Genomic DNA, 15,844 nt, shown 5'->3' with positions numbered 1-15,844 from the left:
TTCATTTCTCATGTAGTCAATAGAGAAAAGGAGCCACATGTAAGATGTATTCATCTAACCTATTCTAAAGTAGGAAATATGTCGTGCCAGGAGAGCTTGAGCCTAAGGGTCAATGGTGATGGATGGACGGAGTCCTCCCCAGATGCTGGCCATGGATGGAAGAGAAGGGAAGAAGAAGCAGGAAGGAAGTTGTCTTCTGTGATCTCTGACCTTCCTCTGAGCTTATGTAGATATAAGGAATGGAATATCTCTGGCCCATTTGGCTGTCTGTCTAACTCAGCCTCCTATGGGGGGTCATAGATGTCCCCGTAGTGTCTGAGCCAGCAGAGTAAAGATGCAACCTTGAAGACCCAGCAGGTACAAAAACATTCCATTCTTATCAGCCTTAGTTAGAACACACTGTGACTAGTTAAAAGAAAGCTTGCTGAAGGAAATAAAATCAGTAAAAGGAAAACTGGCTTCATCCTGGCTTAAACCAGGACAAAATGCTAGCGAAAAAAGTATGGACAGATCAATATTGGGACATGAACCAGAACCGAAGAAGTTCATGAATAAACTTAGCTGCCAAATGCAGAGAGGAAAACACTGAACAACTGTATTAGTGAGCCTGAGGAAAGGAAGAAAAGAGGCAAAAATGTGCACAGAGAACTGAAATTAGAACACAATAGCTGGGAACACTTCCCTAGCTCTGTACACAATGCTAACTTTTCCGGGCCCATAAGGATCTGCCACATATTTGGTTAAGAATATCCTGCTTCCTTTAAAATATATACACCATTTGCTTGTTACTCCTATTTAAGATTCTTAAATCTTTAGAATAGCCAATTTTTTTTTTTTTTGTTTCTGGCTACTCCAGATATTGCCCACAGACAAACCAAAGAATCGCATAAATGCTAGTTGGCAGGCAACTCTGAAGGTGATTTAAGCCAACTTTCCACCCAAAGCATGGCCAACTGGGGCCTTGTCTAGCCAGACTAGGAAAACCTCCATGGATGGAGATCCCACAGCCTCTCTGGGCAACCTGCACCAGGGCTGTGCTACCTTCTAGAGATTATGTTTTTTTTACTTGAAGCTTTCTAACTGCAATTTGTGGCCATTGCCCTTTGTTGTATCATCTGGCACTTCTGAAGAGAGTTTAGTTCTATTATGTTTGGCACTAGATACCCTTTAAGGAATTATAAGCAGCTATTCCAACTCTCCTTTTCCTACAGTTTGTCAGACTAAACTGTATAAATTCTCTCTGATTTTCTTTGCATAACACGTAGTATAGATCCTGACCAGTCTGTAACACTATACTGGACCCTCTCCCGCTTCTACACATCTTTTTTTTGAAGTGGGAGCCCAAAACGGTTGCAGTATTTTAGATGTGGCCTCAGCAACACTAGGTAAAGGGGGATTATAATTTTTTTCCACTGGTTTATCCTCATATATCCCAGTACATGTGTTTGTTGCAATAAGGCAAAAAGCAAACTGTTCATATTCAGCCTGGAACCCACACTGACCCCTAGGTCCCTTTATTAGGGATACTTCTCAGGCTATTGCTTTGCAACCTGCATGTAGCTTGTCATCCCTAGGTGCAGAGCTTTTGCCTACTCCTTAGTGAGCTTCAGGGAGCTCGTGGTGACTCCATCCTCAAGGAAATCCAGGTTTGCCTTGATATGCTTCCGGACAGAAGTTCAGATTCCTCACAACAACCATTTCCCCTAACTTTTTGCCATGTAAGAAGTTTGTTCTTACAGTGAGGTCACAGATGATGCTGCTGAGCACTGGTGGGCCACAGCATTAGTCCCCTAGTGTGCTGACTACCCTCTCTTCAGCAGGTGCCTGCTGAGCATCTAACCACTGATCACTGCCCTTTGAGCCTGACAACCCAGACAATTTTCCATCCACATTGCAGTCAGATTAGGCAGCCGGGGTGTCCTCAGATACCAAATGAGAGCACTGTGGGAGACGGTGTCAAAAGCCTTACCAAAGTCAAGGTATATTACCTCCATGGCATTTCTGTCATCCTCAGAGCCAGTCATTTTTTTGGAGAGGCAATCAGGTTGCTCAAGCATGATTTGCCCTTGAATGCCTGCCGTGAACACTCGCAGTGCCTGAATGCAGCTGGCCTCACAGTCTTTTAATTTTAACACCTGCAAACTGACAGTCTCAGTCCTGCAAGGCTGTTGAACCCCAAACTGATGCTGAAATGACACAGCCAGCACCTGCTGCACTTCAGGACAGCATAGATTTGTTTAGATTTTTTCACAGAGCTGTTTAAAGGAATGACAATAGATTCTATAGGATCACCAAATTAACAAGCAATAATAGAAATATTAAATTCCTAAATACCTCCCCATTTAATTCTTTGGGGTGCCTTTCATTTCCCAAATCAAGCCTTAAAACTAAATCAAATTAACTTGAAACGACTGAGTAATAAACAGAGAAAGTGCTTTCAGAGTAATTCAGATGTTCTAAATCTTAATTATGAGACATCTGATTAAAAGCATTCTTTATTGCAATCTTCTGTGGGGAAGTGATAACATCTATTCATGTTTACAAGGCTATACAGCTATACACAATACATGTACATGTTAGACAGGTTTCCAGGTTGCATACAGGTATACTCCCAGTAATTACTTTAGTATTTTGGTCAATACCAAAGTCTTTATTAAAATATTCCACGTGTAGCATTTTCAAATACCAGGTTTCATTGTTTCCATTTAAAATAGCATGTTTTGAAATCGTGGCAGGTCTACCCTATAACACATGCATTTCTGTCTTTTGGAGGCAAAGACAGATCACTTACTGAACAGGAAAGGTCAAAGCATAAATCAATCATTTAACTAATAAGCTATCTTCAAGCAATAGCTGTACAAGCAATAGAAGAACATTTAGCTTGGTATTCTCTGCACAAATATTTCAAGAGAAAAGGCTCAAGATGACATCCTGATTACCATCAGTCTGCTGAGAACAGAGCTTTAAGATGCTGAATAGCTGAGCTAAGTGCTGTAAGAGGCAGGTGCTAGGCCAGCCAGCAAACTAATTGCATGTATTGTATGCTGTCAGTTGAAGGAATGGGCATTTAAATGCATTTGTAGTATTTGCAAACAAATTTCATATCACCTTGTCATCTGTTGAAGACATAAAATACACCTCTTTTCACAGCTTTCTGGGTTTTCCTGTTTATTCTTCCTAAGTATTTCTGTCTGAAAGACTATGCTAGGTACAGCTGTGCTTTCACCTCTGGACTCTCTTCTGGTCCTGAGGAGATGCAATGTTTACTTCCTCCTTTTCTGTTGTTTTTACTTATAGATATTTTTGGTTACCCTATTTTTCTGCTTGTTTTATACAGGTATGCTGACATTCTGAGTATGCAATCACAGCTATTTATATTATACCAAGTAAACAGTGACTGTAATATTTAACTTTCTTAGAGAGCAGCCTTATCATTCAAACACCATTAATTATCAACAGCTACCACTTTCCAGTACCTGTGATATCAGGACACTTTCCTGGAGGACAAATAACATGGCATAGCTGGAGAGGAGGAAGAAAGTAAAAGCCAGAAGCCGCCACAAAATTAATTTGCACTCTACAGAGTGCATGTCTTGTTAAGCAGCAATCTCCTTTCTCTTTTGAAAGTTCTGAGCAAAGCTGGCTCTCGGAAATCATGTATGTGTCAGAAGAAAGCAGCATAAAATCTCTCTCCAACCTAAAAGGCAGCATTGTCCTGCTTTTAAGCAGACATAGTCTAAGGAGGAGAAATAAGTAGGTATCACTGTTGTTCAGTGTTGTTAGGTACGACATGAGGATGACATTGTTTTCCAGTTCTGTACAGAAATATGGTAAATAGAAAGTATTTGGCAACTGAAACAAAATTTATAATAGAGCAACTCTATTTGAAGTTTTTACCTACAGAGCCTATAACCAGCAGGTTCTGCTTAACAGCCAAGAAGTGCTGCAAAATATGCTGAATTCTAATATTCATGATTTATAGCTAGCTCACTACAGAATGGTGACTTAGTGCTTTGGCCAGAATTTACTGGCTAAAATCAAAACCCATCCAGGTCTAGTGAAATAATGTTTGTTAATTTTGGAGAAAACTTAAGGAAATCAAGGATGAGTAGTTATTTGATGTTTTAAAGATATAACAGGCACCTTCACATCCAGCGAGACACAGGAAATGGAGTGGTCAATGCAGCAATGGTACTCATGGAAACAATTTTAGTGCCAGCCAACCCCAAGTATTTTTAATGAACACTGAATCTAAGAAGGCCACAAGTCTATTACAATTTGGTAACAGATCTGAATAAAAAGGCTTGTTTTGTTTGAAAAATAACTGGGCTTCTATGATCCACTCTAGCTGTGGGAAACTGGTTTGAAGTTGTAGAGCAGGAATTCAATATAATGAGAGCACTGTTGTTTGGAAAGATCAATGATGAGAGGAGGTTATGGCAGAATTTCAGCAGTTTAATGAATTATGTTAGTAGTATATCCCAAAGAGCTTATGTCAGATAAAAAATGGGTGTTCTCTTCAAATGAATCACCTATTAATCACCTGAAAGAAGGAGTAAAGAGCACATTAATTAAATTTGTAGATGATTCCAAAATAGGACGTGCTGCAAGAATTAATATAGAGGTAAGACCAAAAGTCTATAGTGATTGAAAATAAAAATTGGCAATTGGCAGTCAAGTATTTTCTATCTAAAATAGTACAAGTGAATGAATTTAAGACAATAAGAAAAATTTCAACAGTAATACCTGGGGAAAAATGGCCTGAGGGTAATGCAATGTGAATGTGTAACAGTGTTGCAGTAAGGAAAAATAATCAATTTCATTTCATAAGGCAAAGGACATTATAAACCAGAAACCCCTTCTATGGCAACACAGTGGACTCACTGAATATTGTTTATAGGTCTGGACACTTCTACACAAAAAACCTGAACTGAAAGGAGTTTACAAAAAAGTAACAAAAAGTTACTATGAGAGAAAATTAAACTTATGAAAGACAATAAAAATAATTCTTGCTTACAGAAAAATCTTGCTTGATGAAAAAAAAACACAAACAAAACCTGTGACTACCCCTAAAAACTTCATGGCATTAACATTGAGAAATGTTAGGATATATCTAAGGGTCTGACACACAAAAGCAGCCCTTGTTCCATTTGCAATTTTTTCACTACCCAATTCTGTTGCCTCAGGCAAGTCAGATTGCCTTTATGTGCCTCAGTTTCTTCATCATCTTTCTAGGTATTTGAATATTATAAGAATAATTTCTTAATTCGCAGAGCATTTGCAAGATTTTAAGCAATCTCAATTTAAATGTCAATCTCAAAATTAAATGACAAGAAAAAATAAAAATTGTAGAATGAAAACACATGGGGTGGAAAACAAAATATGTCTGAAAGAACTGTCAAGATCTAGATTTATTAAACTACTTGAAATAATGAGTTAGTAACCCAGTGATTCAAAGGTTTAGGGATATGTGATTTACACTCTCATTTAAAATCTATGATTTCCACCTCTGTCGTTCTGGGACAACTATCTTTTGCATATTCATCCCCCTGTGAATAATATGTGTGAAGACTTTCTATGGAACTAGAGGGAACTATGTATTTGGTTAAAATATGACAATGCAGGACAATTCTGCAAAATCTTACTGCAATTTTTATTTTTTTATTATTTTTTTTTTTCCGTAAAGTGCCTTAAGTCTAATTGCAGAAATGTTCGAAGCAGATGCAGATTTGAAAACAAGCCCTATCATGTGGAGAATGAATATGCAATTCTTCGCTGTCTTTTTTGGTAGTGGATGGGATAAGGGATAATAGAATCACAGGATCATAGAATCATAGAATGGTTTGGGTTGGAAGGGACCTAGAAGATCATTTAGTTCCAACCCCCCTGCAAGGGCAGGAACACCTTCCACTAGACCAGGTTGCACAAAACCCCATCCAACCTGGCCTTGAACACCTCTAGGGAGGGGCATCCACTACCTCCCCGGGCAACCTGTTCCAATGCTCATCCTAATTTATCTGGTAAATTCTAACTGCTAAATCTGTTTAAGCCTTTTTTCATATCTTACCCAAGAAGAGATGTCAACATTAACGGTTAACAGTCAACATTAACATCAACAGTTAAAATATGATAGATTGACACTAGCACCAGAAAAAGTGCAATTAGTATCAGAACTGTGCTTGCACAAGGAATGTGGCCTTAGAAGTATTCTAATCTCATTTCTAAAACCATTCTCCTAATTCCTTCCCAAATGGAACTGACCTCTTTGGAAACAAAACCAGATTATTTTATTTCCCCTGGTCATACGAACTGGGATTGTTACTGTAAAGTTTTAACTGTCCTGTTTACTCAATAATTAAGTTGGCAAACACAGAGAAATTAGACTTATTTGGACGATAACTTTCCTCCAAGAATTAACAGCATAGTAATGTATAGAAGATAGAGATTTAGGGACAGAAAAGTTGTCATTCACCTTTATTATTTAATGAACAAATAACATTATCATCTCACTAGAAAATGTGGACTGCTTCCTTTGTAAAGCACAGTACATCCTAGGTAAAACCTAGATCTATTTCCTGAAGAGACTTCAGGTCAATGCCCCAGCACTATATAAATGTGATACTCCATTAACTCACACATGTTTTGCAAACAGAAGCTGAGAAGAAGCCTTTTAGCTGTTGCAGAACTTGCTGCACTTGTTCATAGAGGGCCTATTAGTGAATTTGATAGCGCTGTTTCACTTGGTAGTCTAATAAAGTCTTTTAAATAGACTAAGTGGTAAGTCACTGGTGAGAGCAAGGCCTGTCTCTTTCCTAGGAGTCTGAAATCTGCATTAGTACTTTGATGTTGTTATGTCACAGATGAACATAAGCAGACAGCCAAGCACACGGTTATCAAGTTCTACCTTCTCAAAATGTCCACCTCCTAATTTTGTTATTCTCTTGACAGTATTTTGTTCTTATATCTGAGAGTTACTTGCCATACTACATGGCCAGACCATTGAATTTTCACCTCTCTCTTTCTCCCTCCTCCCCCCTGCCCCCTCCCCCCCTTTTTTTAATCTGACAAAACCACAGCACATTTTTGCTGATTTAACATGTTAAACCAGTTTAGCTGGTTGAAAATTGGCTGGTGGTATACATGATCATCACAGTAAGGCAACCTTGTTGTTGATCTGAAACTTAGACATCTAAAATTCTTGAACAATATGAATTTAACTATTACCAGCCCAAACATGCTCACTATATTAAAGAAGGAAAATTCAAGTCAGAAGGATATGTAAGGTCTGAGTAACTAAAGGAGAAAAAAGGCAGAAGAAAACAACCCACACCTAGAAACACTGAGGTCCTGCATACAAGTTGTATGCCAAGAAAACAAAGGTCACTCATTCAAACAAGAGTAACTTCAGGCATCATTCTTTAAATCTTTACAAGCAGAAGTAATTTAAACTTTTCCTCTTTCAACAGCAATTGACTCTTTTAAATTATTTTTAATATTTTGATCTAAAAAATGCACTTGTTACAAAGATATCTTGGTTTGCTCTATTACCTGTACACCGTGTACATCAGCAAATTATCCTGCTACCAGCATGTCTAGTAATGGTACAACACTTAAAATGCACAATTGATATTAATCTTCTTATATTGAAGAAGAAATAAAAATTAAAATTCTGTGCGACAGAAGTAAAAATACCGAACAAGCAACAAACAAGAAGAAACACGTGGACGCAGTATTAACATCTAATTTTACATGGGCATGAACAGCACCAGCCAAATTTACAAGCAGTATTATCACCTGAGTCTCAGTTTGAGACCCATCAATACAATGTCCAGGGACACCTTATTTTGAACACCCACAGTGTTGCATTAGGGATGCACAAATCATCCATTTAAATGGTCAGTCGGTCTCTGCTTTTCCCCCCTATTCTGTATTTGTTTTTATTCCAGAGATTACATACAAAACTTCTTACATCAATAGTAGTTCTAACTTCAATATGGATTATAGCTTTCCTGTATATACTTAAAGTGGTAAAAATAGATAAATACAATATGGATTATCAATAAGGGCACTGCCAGTCTGCATAGTGACACATTTTCTATTTAGGCAATTCATAAAAAGCAGCATTAGAGAAGAAAATTAAAGATATTAAGACATTTAGAAATTTTAGTTAAACCAGGAATCTGCTATTTTTTTTATGCTGTGCAAAGATAGCTTCCTTTCAAGCTGGGCTTTTGAAGGCCTAATTACAGATACTCCTTGTATTCTGAAGTCTTTTTTGAGTTGAAGAGGAAAAGCAGGTGCCAGGAGGAGAGGAGATTTACGTACTACGTAACATTCAAGAATAGCAAAACCATCCTTCTGGTAAACAATCCTCAGGTAACAGTTGCTTTCTCCTGCTCCTACCTTTAGATGATTTACCAGATCCTGCAACCTTTGACAAATAAATCCATTGACTGCAATGGCAATAAGGCCCTGTGGACTGGGCAGTGAGATATCCCTGCAGAGGTGACCTTCCTGAGGCCACCAGGTTTTAATGCCACCAAAAAAAGTATAGTCAGCTCTAATCTGCCCTCTCAGTGGTAATCTTCCCTTCCTGCACTGCTCTTCTTCCATATACCTCTTCACAAACAGATGAACAAAATAATTTCCTCCTAGACATACCACTACAGCAGTGATAATGTTTCAGCAAGCAACCTGCTGATGCGTAAGTACAAAACCAGCTCACGCTAGAGAAACACATCTCTCATCAATGTCACTACATAAATCACAAGCATAGCACTGGTGAAGGTGAGGATAAGGAGCTTTATTTCAAAGTGCTTTTTAAAATATTGTGGGCACAACATAGCTTTGGCTTGCTGCAGTTTATTTTATGCAATTAATCCCCATGCAAAGGCCTGTCATTAAGCATGCGTATATTTACATCCAGCACTGACTTATCCTTGGGCTAAGAACTGAATGGGGATTTTTCTATTTTTATGTATGGCCATGGATTTCAGTAGGTATGAAAGAAAGCAGTCCAAAAAACCAGTCACATTAAGTAAGAGAACGGAGGGATGTAAAATGCCAGAAAATCCAAATAAATCCCTATGCTTTTAGGCTTCCCTGTGAATAGTTAAGCATGATATTATCCTGGCAAGATCAGTACTGTCTCTCTGGATCTGTTGTTAGAACTGGACAATTATTACTTTGAAATAACACTATTACTTTTTTTTCCTGTTCAAGAACTACATGAAGTCAGAGAAAAATAGAATTCAGGTCCACTAAGACTCCTCAGACCAGCAGTACCTTCCTTCCACAAGGAGCTCCATCTGAAAACCTTTTTTTGTTTCCCTTTTCATTGCCTCTGCTATTTTCATGATATTTTGTTTTGTCATAAAAAGAAGTCCTTATACAAGGATATGAAGATCTAATAAAGCAGGTTTTGATTCAACAATCTCATCTATACAAAGGTTTCATGACACTGAAGCTGTTAAAAATACTAAAGATATGTCCATAATTATTCAAAGAGTGTGATACTGTAATTTTCAGTCTAAGTGCTGTATAAATTATTAATTTAAATTTTCTTAATGATCACTTGATATTTAACATCTCATTTTTATTTCACAGAGAAGCTGTCATGTAGGGTTCCCTATACTACAGGGCATTTTATTTTATCTCTATCTTTAACTATGTTACCACATAACTTACTTGATAAGCTACTATCTGGCAGTGGACTGTTGGAAAAAATGTAACTCACTAAAATAACTTCAGCTTGGACACAAGCTTCCACAGCATACTAATGTATTTGTTTCAGTCCACTTATTGGCATTTGGAGATATATGTCCATACCTATGTCCAGTGTAAAGAGTGTGACATAGATATAGATTCATTGATATTTAAATAGTACAACTGTGTATCTACTGAATAATATTTTAAGTCAATAGAATGAAGATAATTAATTTAAAATTTTGAATATCTTAATAATTGTTATTAATAAAACAATGGCTATGCCAAAACTTTACAAGAGTTGTCAAGGAAGATTGTGTTGGAGGACTCAATTTATTAATGATATTTTAAGAACAATTCCCAGGAATCAACTTGGAGACAAGGATATCCAATATTTGGCACACATCAATATCTTATTTGGAGAGCTGTTACCAGTATAACTCAACCCTCCATTTCTTCTCCCCTATTTCCAAACTGTTCTCATGCTGTTGTGATTTTTCAGAAATGGCACTTCCAGCTCCCTATTGGCACAGAAAAATGCCACGTGTGGTATAAGCTGCACTGTGTAGCTGGAGAGTAGTTAAGCAGGTTGTGGGATTTAGCAGCATCTTGCCCATTCATTGCATTGCTAGAAAAATCTAAATCAGTAAAATTCAAGGATTATCAAATTCTAGGTTCCTGTGGCAAAACTGAACCAAGCAGGATGTGGCAAAGTAATGAACCTCACTAAAAATGAAATTTTAACTGGTTCAAGTTCACAGCTAATAGAAAAAAAAACAAAAAGAAACTCCTCTCTTACTGATATACTCAAAGATATAGTACGTGTAGGGAAAAGATGTCTTCTGGGCATCACACTAAAAACCAGACTAATTTCACAGCTGCAGCTCTCCCTGTTAGGCAACAAATCCCAGTTAGCTGGGTTTGGGTAGAGTCCAAAAATGATCCTGAGATGTCTAAGACTCTGGGATCCATTCCCCATGGCCTCGAAGCATCTTCCGCTTCTGGATAATACTGAAATTTCATCAGGCATCAGAGAATAAACGACAGGTTACCTCTGCAAGGTATTTAATGAGAGCTTTAATTAATATGTTATTTACTTGTAGGAGTGCCAGGAAAGTCATGAACATACATTTAACAGTGGACACTAAAAAGGCACTACTTCCCTGGCAGTACTTGAGATTTGCTTGTAAAGCTCATCAAAGTGTTAGCATCAGAAACCTGTAAAAGTTAAAAATGCAGTGCTGATGCTTTTCACAAATTCACAGAACTGCGCTGTGCCATAAAAATTACTCTTGTGAAAAAAGGGCTATAATAATTTGTTTCCTCATTTTTAATGAAAATGTTGGATTTTTCAGTTGAAAATAACATTTATCATTCATTTTCAATCCTTCAAAATACCTAAATTTACTGAAATTCAAAACTAAATCTGTACAACATTTTGTTGACATGAAATATATATTTCAACTTCAAATCTTGCTTCTTGCTTTCTTTTTTGATTGAAAAGAAGTGTTTTCTTCAAACAATTGTTTCTAGCTTTTGAAAATTAAAAAAACTCCAACAGTTATTATTTGCTTAGTCTTAATAGTTAATTGCTTTTAGTACATTTCCTAGTCTGTATTGCCTCACATGTATCCATTTCTTGTTATGCTTCGGAAGCCTGTAATATTTTTCTCCTCTTAAGATTTTATGTGTGTCAAAAATTAGTTCACATCAAGCAGAGATCAACTCACCTTCCAGCAGTTACTCCATGGTTCTACCAAATTTTGATTCAATTTTTTCACTATAAGGACAGTCAAACATGGGAATAGTCTTCCAAGGGAAGTGGTAGATTCCCCCACATTGAACAGTTCTAAGTCTTAGCTTGACAGGGTGCTGAGGCATCTCATATAAACTACAGTAGTACCTAGAAAGGTTGGAGCAGATGATCCTAGAGGCCCCTTCCAACCTGGCATTTTATGATTCTACGATTAACTTTTCTATAACAAGTATGTATAAACTGATGCCTTCCTTAACCTGCACAACTCTACAAAAATGTTTAAACGCGAGAAGAATAAAAAAGTAGATAACAACGGAATTTATTTCCTCAGTACAGTTTTAGTACCTGCATAGTCAGGTTGCTCTTATTGGAATAAAAATTTAATCACATAGATTGTACCTGCTCACTAATATTAGTACTCAACAGCTACCTCCTGTTGCCTTTTTTTTGGCCATAATCTTGCTGAAGTTTTATTGACTGAAAATGTCCCACATTACTTAAATGAGCTGTCTTCATCTCCTTCTGGCTCCACATATGTCTAATGTTTTCACTACAAGTGTAGCTCTTCAAGAACAAGGTCGGCCTTTTAGCTGTCTGTTGATGAAGTTCCTTACGCAGATATAGCAAATGGCTTCTAGATATTCCCATTATGCCACCAAAAATATCAATTATCAGTAAATAATTTAATCTAAGAATGTTAAACTGATTATCTGCCGTATACTAAAGAAGATTTATTTCAGGCTTTAAGGTTTGTTGCTCATTTTAGTCAACTTCTTGATGTAGCTTCAAAGAACACTTCAGGTATCAATGGCGTCCACCATCTGTTTCTCCACTAAGATGAAGGCAATCTTCCACAAAAGCTGCACCAAGATCTAAGATTGTTCAGTAAACTATATACTGTCCTTTAATTTATTATATTTTTAATAGATAACTCATGGCATAGCTTTTTTTAGTCCTGCCTTCCCCTCTCTCCCTCTCTCTTTTCCAGCTAGTATCCCTACCTTATGTATTGCCTTTACTTTTAATGACAGGTAAGTGACCTACATGCTGCAGAAGCATTCAGCTGAGGTTTCAGTGATTTGTCATTCTGAATGCATGAAGCACATGGAGTACAACTAGAAAAACATAAGACTTCATTTCTATACACATCTTGTACATTGATCTATACATATTCCAGAGTAAACTGAGCATTTGACGCATATAAAATAAACCCATTAAGCAAAACCATTTAAATGTAACTTGCAAAAAAATGGGAGAGTAAAGATAAAGATGTGAAAGAGTGGGAACTGTATTGGTAGCACTCAGGAAGAAAAAAAAAAAAAATCCATAAGAAAATATATGGAGAATCAGTGAAATTTACTGTTCCAACATATTTAGGAAAATTGGAACATTTCCACAATTTAGGTCCCTCTATCTATTGAGCCACGCATTTTTTTTGAAGTCATAGGAGTTCAGAAACCATACCTGAATGTTTGCATACAGTACCAACAAGAAAGAAATACTGCAGTATAGATAAGCTAGTAGAATTTATAGCTTGGGGTCTGCTTTTATTTTGTCTGTAGCAGTTTGGCCAGTTTGGCCAGATGGTGTCACATCTAACATGAGTTGGTTTGCAAGCATGGTGTTACACTAACCGGCTTGCCTGTGCACCATTTGTCAGCCCTCACTAGGCATATATAGTTCCCTTCTGTCCCTAAAGGATCTATCTTCCTGCTGAAACTGACACTCCTGTGACACTCCTCCCAGAAAAAGAGCCACTTCTTTATTTTTATGGTAAGCCACAGAGCAGAGGTAAAAGGAAAAAAAAGGAAACTTTTGTTTAAAATAAACTCTTTAGAAGTCTTTTAGATAAGCAGAGATACAGGGACAGGGATTCACTAAATAATTTTTCAAATGTTCCAGGATCCATTTCATGCTATGCAATTTTAAGTTTGCTTTTAATCTCCCAGTTGTTTGGTTATGCAGGCAAAAGAATTAAGAAAAGAAGGGCAGCAAAAACATAACAATGCCTGTATATTACAGGTGAGAGATTAATAAAAAAAAATCATATTTCTGCATTTTATGAGGGTTGAGGACAACAACTGAAGCTACAGATCCTATTATCAAGGGTGCTGACACTATGTAGGAATACCCTTGTTTTGTAGCTTGGTTTTTATATACAGTCCCTCTTTTTTATTCTTATAGCCTGATTTTGTACTTGCTGTGTGCCAGGTGAGCCACTACCATTGGAGTCAGAATCAGGTATGGGTAACAGAGCCTCTGATGCCTGATTTTCAGAAGACTGATGTCTTTCATCAGTGTTATGGACTTGATGCTGAGTCCTTTACTAATCCTATTCTTGGCCCTATGCATAATGAAGCACTATTAATCACAGATTGTTTAGCATTTGTAAATCAGTAATTTTACTTATGGCTTAGTAATTTTTTTAAGGCTTGGACACTAAGTTCAAAAAACAATTTCAATCACAAAATATTAAAAACATAAACTATTCAGAGCTTCAGCTAAGATTAAATGTCATTTGACTTCAACAGAACAGCATTTTTTTAAACTACCCTAAGATAATAACTGACTGCAATAGTGATTACTTGCCTCAATATTTTTAATGTCTTTTTCCCCACAAAATACTACAGAAAAAAAAGCAGGGGATTACTTTTGTTAAAAAGCCTTCAAAAGTATTTTTTGTGTTTCACTTATTCATTCTGTTCCTTGGGGTGGAATTTATCTGAGCAAACATGTAAGTTCACACTATAGGAATTTATGTCAGAACTAAATGCCCTCTCTAATCAATACAAAGAAATAAGCACTTCAGGGAGAAATTTTTCCTGACCTATCTGAGGCATAGACTTTAGACTAGCATGACTTGCAATTCTCCTTCCCTATCAACTACCGAGGGAATTTACAGGAGTACCTTACACTGTGGACATCTAATAATCAGCAAGGCAAATTCTGCTTTCTGGTTAACAGGAAAAACATTGGATTCCTGCCCTCCCAAAGCCTGTTCAGCTATGGCTATACTTGGACAGCATGCTTTCTAATGAGAAAATGACCCTTTGAGGGTCATGCCCACCTGTTCCAGCACAGGACAGCAGCTTGTCCTTTGCTTTGCAGCTTCATAAACATGATGCAGCTGGTTAGAAGATTACATGTTCCACTGACCAGCTGCAGATGAAGCTGGCGGAGTCGAGAAAACACGCCATCCAAATGCAAGAAGTGCATTTCCAGCTGCAGGGAGCTTGCAGAAGACACTCGTTCCCATTGTGCTGCACCTCAGCATGGGACTTGACCAGGTTTTCAGATTTTGCACCCCTGGCGGGAAACTGCTTTTACTAGTACTGGGCCAATCTTCCCTTTCCAAGTATTGTAGGCTTGCCACCTCTTATTTTGTTGTTAATTTAAAAATAATAATAAAAATTAATTTTGATCTAATTCAAAAATTTTGACCTAATATGTGAAACTGAAAAACAGAAATCTCAACACAAATCTTAACTGACTTAGACATGAAAATACTTTGTAGGCTAGAGACTCTTCTAAGGATATTAACTGTGATAGCACTTGGATCATGTGTAGAGTATTTAATTTTCAAATTAGCATTTCTTGTCAAGTACAAGGCGAGTGCACTTTTACCAAAGATGTCTGTAAAGTTTACAAACTTGTGCCAGATGTCCAGTGAAGGTTTGTAAGCAGTTACAGGCTACAAGCCAGCAAATGTTGCCTTTTTTAAGGCTTCTAACTGCTCTAAGGCCTGTAAATTGACAAGTGTAGAACTTACCTAGTGTGTAACAACAGTAGGAGGATGGGGAAGCTGAGGGCAGAAGATGTGCATGGGCCAGGCAACTGAATCTCAGTGTATTCCAGTTTCCAGAATCTCCCTCATTTTACTTTCCACACCTCTTTGCCAAGTTTAATGCTATAGTTATACCTTACTACCTTCATCTCATTGACAAGTTCTTACTTTGTTGGAAAGCAGTTTACAAAACATGCTTTTGCCAGCTCCAATATCAAGGAAAGATTCTTAAACACTTTTTTCTTCAAGTTCTTTCATAAATTGAACAAGAAAAGAAAAGAGATTACAAGGTTTCTGAGATGTCAGCTATTCTTGCAGATATTGTTTTGCAGGATTACCTTTGAAACTTCCTTTCTCGCCCTAGAATTTACACGGATATGGTCGGTAATGACTGTAAGAAATAGAAGCAGCACTAATGGGTATGGATCACTGTTGTCCTAAACTGTAAAAAAAGAAGCAGGGGGAATGATGACTTTGTAAGATAGATCAATGCAGCTGCAGATTGATCCTTATGCTACTGAGGTTATTTTCCTTAAATGGCATCATGCCTTACACATTCTGCTGAAGGTTGCCCATACCCATTGAAGATCATGACAGCT

General features: G+C 37.2%; 1 protein-coding gene across 1 annotated transcript in view; it reads right to left on the bottom strand.

Annotated features, from left to right (window-relative positions):
* Positions 1–15,844, bottom strand: part of GPC6 (glypican 6) — a 531,236-nt gene that overhangs the window by 502,203 nt on the left and 13,189 nt on the right. The gene's annotated exons all lie outside the window — the stretch shown is intronic.

Source organism: Apus apus, chromosome 1, assembly GCF_020740795.1.
Source record: "Apus apus isolate bApuApu2 chromosome 1, bApuApu2.pri.cur, whole genome shotgun sequence".
Lineage (NCBI taxonomy): Eukaryota > Metazoa > Chordata > Aves > Apodiformes > Apodidae > Apus > Apus apus.
This window is presented reverse-complemented; position numbering and strand designations above follow the sequence as displayed.